Source organism: Salmo trutta, chromosome 9 (genome assembly GCF_901001165.1).
Source record: "Salmo trutta chromosome 9, fSalTru1.1, whole genome shotgun sequence".
Taxonomy (NCBI): Eukaryota; Metazoa; Chordata; class Actinopteri; order Salmoniformes; family Salmonidae; genus Salmo; species Salmo trutta.
In genome coordinates, this window is record NC_042965.1 from 8,695,537 (window position 1) to 8,704,393 (window position 8,857).

Genomic DNA, 8,857 nt, shown 5'->3' on the forward strand with positions numbered 1-8,857 from the left:
TTTCTGGGATAATGGTGTTCATGTGAGCCATGACCAGCCTTTCATAGCACTTCATGGCTACAGACGTGAGTGCTATGGGTCGGTAGTCATTTAGGTTACCTTAGTGTTCTTGGGCACAGGGACTATGGTGGTCTGCTTGAAACATGTTGGTAGTACAGACTCAGTCAGGGACAGGTTAAAAATGTCAGCGCATGCTCGGAGTACACATCTTGGTAAGCCATCTGGCCCGGCGGCCTTGTGAATGTTGACCTGTTCAAAGGTCTTACATTGGCTACAGAGAACGTGATCACACAATCGTCCGGAACAGCTGATGTTCTCATGCATGCTTCAGTGTTGCTTTCCCCGAAGCGAGCATAGAAGTAGTTTGGCTCGTCTGGTAGGCTTGTGTCACTGGGCAGCTCGCGGCTGTGCTTCCCTTTGTAGTCTAATAGTTAGCAAGCCCTGCCACATCCGATGAGCATCGGAGCCGGTGCAGTACTATTCAATCTTAGTCCTGTATTGACGCTTTGCCTGTTTGATGGTACGTCTGAGGCATTTCTTATAAGCGTCCGGGTTAGAGTCCCTCTCCTTGAAAGCGTCAGCTCTACCCTTTAGCCAGTGTGGATGTTGCCTGTAATCCATGGCTTCTGGTTGGGGTATGTACTGGTGCAGACGTCATCGATACACTTATTGATGAAGCCAGTGAATGACGTGGTGTACTCCTCAATGCCATCGGAAGAATCCCAGAACATATTCCAGTCTGTGCTAGCCAAACAGTCCTGTAGCTTCGCGTCAATGTCATCTGACCATTTCTTTATTCACCGAGTCACTGGTACTTCCTGCTTTAGTTTTTGCTTGTAAGCAGGAATTGAATTATGGTCAGATTTTCCAAACGGAGGGCAAGGGAGAGATTTGTACGTGTCTCTATGTGTGGAGTAATGGTGGTCTAGAGTTTTTTTTCCTCTGGTTGCACATTTAACATTCTGGTAGTAATGATGTACAATGGATTTAAGTTTCCCTGCATTAAAGTCCCCGGCCACTAGAAGCGCCGCCTCTGGATGAGCATTTTCCCGTTTTCTTATGGCATTATACAGCTCGTTAAGTGCGGACTTAGTGCCAGCATCGGTTTGTGGTGGTAAATAGACAGCTATGAAAAATATAGATGAAAACTCTCTTGGTAAATAGTGTGGTCTACTGCTTATCTTTGATGTGGTAAGGTTGGACCCAGATGCAGAGAAGAGACCATACGAGGAATCAGTGGTTAAGAATAAACGTAATACTTTACTGAGAAACGGTAGCTGCAGGATCACAGTACACTTGAAAAAACAACAAACAGTAAGTCTCAAACTCACTCAGGAAACAAATGCACACGGATAACAATTCAAGCTTCTGCAAAGGACAACAGAAAACACTCGTCTTTTAACAGGAAAATCATAATGAGTGAATTGGACACACCTGAGTGTCGGTAATGTCTCGAGGACGGTATCTGCTCCCCTCTGGTGACCGCTGGAACCATGAGATTATCATGAGATACTCTACATCAGGCGAGCAAAACCTCAAGACTTCCTTAATATTAGATTTCGTACACCAGCTGTTGTTTACAAATATACACAGACCACCATGCCTTGTCTTACTGGAGGAAATTATTATAGTGTATTTTGTCATTATGTATCAGCTAACAGAAGCATGCTATTAAATGCAGGGATTTCTAGTGGCGGGTACATGAATTAAGATAATGTGTGAGCATGGAAGAAGTTTTATCCATAGTTTATGCACTTGACTTCTGTGTGTTAAAAGCGTTCGAAAATGAGGTTGCTGTCAGTCAGCTAATAGAGGACTAATAAAATCCCAGTTCACTACTTTTGTGAAAAAAATTATTGTAAAAATCATAGATTTTTGTATTAATTAAAAAATATATATGATTTTTCAGGGTGTGTTGCAGCACCCTCAGCGCCCCTACTTCCCTCTAAAGTACAGCTTCACCAGGTCATCTAACTCAGGCATTTCAATGGTGGGGCACACAGCACAAACCACTTCATTTTAATGTCGAAATATTGCCACTTTATTCTCAAAATATTGCCACTTTATTCATACAATTTAATTTAGACTTTATTCTCGAAATATTGACACTTTATTCTTGAAATGTTGCCGCTTTATTCTCAAAATATTGCCATTTTATTCTCAAAATATTGTCACTTCATTCTAGAAATCGCAGTTTATGTATTTTTTCTCTTCACTTGGTCCTAATACTCTTCTGTATTATTGCAAACAAGATGCATTAAAAAGCTTCCTTTTCGCTATGTCCGTTTAGGTTAGTACTGTGGAGTAACTACAATGTTGCTGACCCCTCCTCAGTTTTCTCCTATCACAGCCATTAAATTCTATAACTGTTTTAAAGTCACCATTGGACTCATGGTGAAATCTTTGGGCAGTTTCCTTCCTCTCCGGCAACTGAGTTATGAAGGTCACCTGTATTTTTTTAGTGAGTGGGTGCATTGATACACCATCCAAAACGTAATTAATAACTTCACCATGCTCAAAGGGATATTCAATATCCACTTTTTTTTAACCTATCTACCAATAGGTGCCTTTCTTTGTGAGGTATTGGAAAACCTCCCTGGTCTTTGTTGAATCTGTGTTTGAAATTCACTGCTTGACTGAGGGACCTTACAGATAATTGTATGTGTGAGGTACAGAAATGAGGTAGCCATTACATTTTTTTATGTTAAACACTATTATTGCACACAGTGAGTTCATGCAATTTATGTGACTTGTTAAGCACATTTTTACTCCATAACAAAGGGTTTGAATACTGACTGACTCAACACATTTCAGCTTACATTTTATTAATTTGTAAAAATGTATCAAAACATAATTCTACTTGACATTATGGGGTATTGTGTGTAGGCCAGTGACACAAAATCTCAATTAAATCCTTTTAAAATGCTGTAACACAACAAAATGTGGAAAAAGTCAAGGGGTGTGAATACTTTCTAAAGGCCCTGTATATGGTGTTATTTCATGGGGGACAGAGGTCTAAATACAGCACACTCCATTGGTCCCAATGCAATACACCATAGACCTATAAATTACAAATGGCTTGTTGATAAGAAACGAGTCTATGTGCCAAAGTAAACGTGGGGTTCTCAGTAGGGTCTGTAGAATCTATATATGGTGTTATTTCTTATCGTTATACCCAGCAGCACTTTATAATCCACCCATTCCAGTGGTCACATTGCAATACACTGTAAGGCTATAAATTACATATTGGTTTAAAAAAAGAAAGAAAAAAACTATTCTATGTGCCAAAGTAAAATGGGGTTGGGATTACTCAGTAGGGTCTGTAGAATCTATATACGATTTTATTTATTGGGGGACTGTGGTCTAAATACCCAGCAGCACTTTCTACCCCACCCACTCCATTAGTCACAATGCAATACACTATATGCCTAAAAATTACAAATTGGCTTACAGAGAAAAAAACATTTGATGTGCCGAGGTAAAAGTGTGGTTGGGAATACACAGTAGGGTCAGTAGAATGTATATACTGTATGGTGTTATTTCATGGGGGACTGAATAATACAGAGCACAGTATACGGATTACTGTATATTAATCCTGAATGTTATATTAATCCCAAACCAATGAATGAATTGACTGTCGGGAATAGAGTCGGGAATATAAATATATAAATACACTATATATGCAGTGCATTCGGAAAGTATTCAGACCCCTTTACTTTTTCCACATTATGTTACGTTACAGCCTCATTTTGATGAAATATTTTTTCCTATATCTATCCTACCCTGCCTTTCTAAAGTCTTCGAAAGCCAAGTCAACAAACAGATTACCGACCATTTCGAATCCCACAGCACCTTCTCCGCTATGCAATCTGGTTTCAGAGCTGGTCATGGGTGCACCCCAGCCACGCTCAAGGTCCTAAATGATATCTTAACCGCCATCGATAAGTAGTTGGTGAACCAGGCAAGGCAATCATTTGAGAAACCAAGGCTATTGAGTCTGCCGATGAGGATGTGGTGATTGACAGAGTCGAAAGCCTTGGCCAGGTCAATGAATACGGCAGCACAGTATTGTAGTTGTGAACCAGGCAACCACTCTCTGATAGAGTTCAGTGTGTCAAATCGGAGGGCCTGTTGTCCGGGCCTCTGGCAGTCTCTATGGGGTGCCACAGGGTTCAATTCTTGGGCCGACTCTCTTCTCTGTATACATCAATGAGTCGCTCTTGCTGCTGGTGAGTCTCTGATCCACCTCTACGCAGACGACACCATTCTGTATACTTCTGGCCCTTCTTTGGACACTGTGTTAACTACCCTCCAGACGAGCTTCAATGCCATACAACTCTCCTTCCGTGGCCTCCAACTGCTCTTAAATACAAGTAAAACTAAATGCATGCTCTTCAACCGATCGCTGCCTGCACCTGCCCGCCCGTCCAGCATCACTACTCTGGACGGTTCTGACTTAGAATATGTGGACAACTACAAATACCTAAGTGTCTGGTTAGACTGTAAACTCTCCTTCCAGACTCACATCAAACATCTCCAATCCAAAGTTAAATCTAGAATTGGCTTCCTATTTCGCAACAAAGCATCTTTCACTCATGCTGCCAAACATAGCCTCGTAAAACTGATCATCCTACCGATCCTCGACTTCGGCGATGTCATTTACAAAATAGCCTCCAATACCCTACTCAATAAATTGGATGCAGTCTATCACAGTGCCATCTGTTTTGTCACCAAAGCCCCATATACTACCCACCACTGCGACCTGTATGCTCTCGTTGGCTGGCCCCCGCTTCATACTCGTCGCCAAACCCACTGGCTCCAGGTCATCTACAAGACCCTGCTAGGTAAAGTTCTCGCTTATCTCAGCTCGCTGGTCACAATAGCAGCACCCATTTGTAGCACACGCTCCAGCAGGTATATCTCTCTGGTCACCCCCAAAGCCAATTCCTCCTTTGGCCGCCTCTCCTTCCAGTTCTCCGGTGCCAATGACTGGAACGAACTACAAAAATCTCTAAAACTGGAAACACTTATCTCCCTCACTAGCTTTAAGCACCAGCTGTCAGAGCAGCTCACAGATTACTGCACCTGTACATAGCCTATCTATAATTTAGCCCAAACAACTACCTCTTCCCCTACTGTATTTAGTTATTTATTTTGCTCCTTTGCACCCCATTATTTCTATTTCTACTTTGTACTTTCTTCCATTGCAAATCTACCATTCCAGTGTTTTACTTGCTAAATTGTATTTACTTTGCCACCATGGTCTTTTTTGCCTTTACCTCCCTTATCTCACCTCATTTGCTCACTTTGTATATAGACTTATTTTTCTACTAGATTATTGACTGTATGGTTGTTTTACTCCATGTGTAACTCTGTGGTGTTGTATGTGTCAAACGGCTTGATTTATCTTGGCCAGGTCGCAGTTGTAAATGAGAACTTGTTCTCAACTTGCCTACCTGGTTAAATAAAGGTGAAATAAAAATAAATAAAAAAATCCACACAAAATATCACATAATGACAAAGCAAAAACAGGTTTTATAAATGTTTGCTAATGTATTAACAATAAAAACTGAAATATCACATTTACATAAGTATTCAGCCCCTTTTCTCAGTACCCTGTTGAAACCTATGTCAGCGATTACCAGTGGCGACCCGTCATTCAGTGTAGGTGGGGCAGAGACCCAATTTTTTTGCAAAAAATAAATAATTATGAATAAAATAAAAATCTATAAATATTTATTTTGGGGGGAGGCTTGCCTGTTTTGCATGTTATTTTGGCAGTAATACGTGTCACATATCAGTTTGCAAACAATGTAAAATAATATATATCATTGAGCTAATAAAGCTGCATACATACATGGTCTCTTTTTGTAAGGGTAGACATCCAAATTGCAGCCCTTTGGGTCCTGCCATAGAGTTATATTACAAGTGCCCTTCCAAGAAGGCTCAAGGTCATTGGCCAAAGATAAAATTATGTCAAATCCCGTTATATGTACAGTAGCTTTGATTGAACTGATCATGTCAACAAATTACTTTCAAAGTCTTAGCTAGCAGTCATCATCATGAATCAAGTCGACAATCTACTGGCAAATCTTTTTTAATCCTTGTCATATGAATAGAAATAATGAAGAGAAATTATAGATAAAACGCATCGGTGTTCATCGGCCATTGGATATAAAGATTACACAACAAGTTGGAAATCGCAAATTCAACATTGAGTCATTTGGAAGGAGTCAGTGGCAACTGCAAGTATTGCAATGCAACCACTAACTTTAGCCTGCTATTCAATGGAGTGGCTCTGTGTTTTTTTCCCTGAGTTCCCACCATAAATCCAGAGAATGCCAGACTTTGATGACAAAGTTTGATGACAAAATTTGCCCACAAAGGACCACCACGCCACCTTCACAAGGTGAGTCCAAAAATTTCTTGTATGCTGCTGCATAAATGATGCAATATGCAAGGGAGATATGTATACTGTAGCTAAGAAAGTAATACTAAGTGTATGTTGTGTAGTAAGCTGTTAGTAGCCCATGTGCCTCACCCTAATAATTTGGTTTATTTTCACCAACGAGGCGGCCGGTGTGTGAAAGCGCCACCATAGTAGTGGTGGTGCTTGGCTTGCACGTGCAAATTCAGCACACACAACGTTCTATAATAGAATTGTGTTATTTGACGTGTCAAATTAAAAGCTTATTTATGTCAAATAGTGTTATATGACGTGTATCTTTTTTTACACGCAAAGACCCAAATGGCGTTCAATGTGCCTCACCCTAATAATTTGGTCTATTTTCACCTACTGTTCTAACTTGGTTGTGCACATGTAGCCTATAACCTGTTTTAGAGAAATGCAATCATCAAATATTGCAAGAGCTTTCATTGTCTGTTTATATGCCCCCTTCATTAATCCTACAGTTCTGACTTGTTGTACAGGGAGTACACTGTAAGAACGGCCCATGTTCTAAATTCTGTCGCTGTACATTTCAAAAGTGCTGAACAAATAGTTATATTGACTACATACGTGGTCGGTCGCTCATTAATGTCTTTATCGAAAATACGGATTGCTTCTTATCCGCTTGTCGTCCCCTTATGCCATAGTTTTTACATCTCAATTGTCAGTAGAAACCACATTTGTTTAAGCAAGTCAGCCATATCAGCTATGTTCTTTTAAAGGGCAGTAAATGAGGCTAAATTAACTGTTTCATTGAGGCTAAATGAACTGTTTCGCTGCCAGACAAGGCTCTACTGAAAGCCAGGTGTAGCAGTGTAGCAGTGATAAGGTGTTGGGACTGCTGTTGGGACTCTTCTGTTGGGACAGCTTTATGTAGGCCCTAAGAGTTTGTGGGCACCATTTGTCACCGTTATAGTGCGATTAATGTATTGTTTAGTGTTGTGTTGTGTAGTGGCTATGCTGGCATGAATCCCACATTTTTTGTTTGTTTGCCCCACCAAGATTGGCGATTACAGCCTCGAGTCTTCTTGGGTAGGACGCTACACGCTTGGCACACATGTATTTTGGCAGTTTCTCTCCTTCCTCTCTGCAGATCCTCTTAAGCTCTGTCAGGTTGGATGGGGAGCGTTACTGCACAGCTATTTTCAGATGTTCGATCCAGGCTCTGGCTGGGCCACTCAAGGACATTTAGAGACTTATCTCGAAGCCACTCATGCATTGTCTTGGCTGTTTGCTCAGGGTCGTTGTCCTGTTGGAAGGTGAATCTTCGCTCCAGTCTGAGGACCTGAGCGCTCTGGAGCAGGTTTTCATCAAGGATTTCTCTGTACTTTGCTTCGTTCATCTTTCCCTTGATCCTGACTAGTCCTTCAGTCCCTGCCGCTGAAAAACATCCCCACAGCATAAATATGCCACCACCATGCTTCACCGCAGGGATCATGCCAGGTTTCCTCCAGACGTGAGAGTTCAATCTTTGCTTCATCATACCAGAGAATTTTGTTCCTCATGGTCTGAGAGTCTTCAGGTGCCTTTTGGCAAACTCCAAGTGGGTTGTCATGTGCCTTTTTCTGAGGAGTGTCTTCCATCCGGCTGCAGAGATAGTGCTGCAGAGATAGTTGTCCTTCTGAATTGTTCTCCCATCTCCACAGAGGAACTCTAGAGCTCTGTCAGAGTGACCGTTGGGTTCTTGGTCACCTCCCTGACCAAGCTCCTTTTCCCCCGATTGCTCAGTTTGACCGGGCGGCTAGCTTTAGGAAGATTCCAAACTTCTTCCATTGAAGAATGATGGAGGCCACTGTGTTCTTGAGGATCTTCAAAGCTGCAGAAATGTTTTGGTACCCTTCCCCAGATCTGTGCCTCGACACAAACCTGTCTCAGAGCTCTATGGACAATTCTTCCGACTTCATGGCTTGGTTTTTGCTCTGACATTCATTGTCAACTGTGGGACCTTATATAGACGTGTGTGCCTTTCCAAATCATGTTCAATCAATTGGGTTTACCACAAGTGGACTCCAATCAAGTTGTAGATACATCTCAAGGATGATCAATGGAAACAGAATCCTCCTGAGCTCAATTTCAAGTCTCATAGCAAAGGGTCTGAATACTTATGTAAATAAAGTTTGTAAAAACCTGTTTTCGCTTTGTCATTATGGGATATTGTGTATAGATTGCTGAAAAATGTGGAAAAGTCAAAGGGTCTGAACACTTTCCGAAAGCACTGTATATACAGTATATTTGTGTGTGAAGGGTAGTACAGTATAGACATCATGGACAGTTTGTGGATAGAATATGTACTGGATAGAATATGTATAACATAGTTGAATAGGATGGCCTTGACTAGAATACAGTATAATCAGTACATATGAAATGTGTAAAACAGTACTGTATGTAAACATTATTAAAGTGACCAGT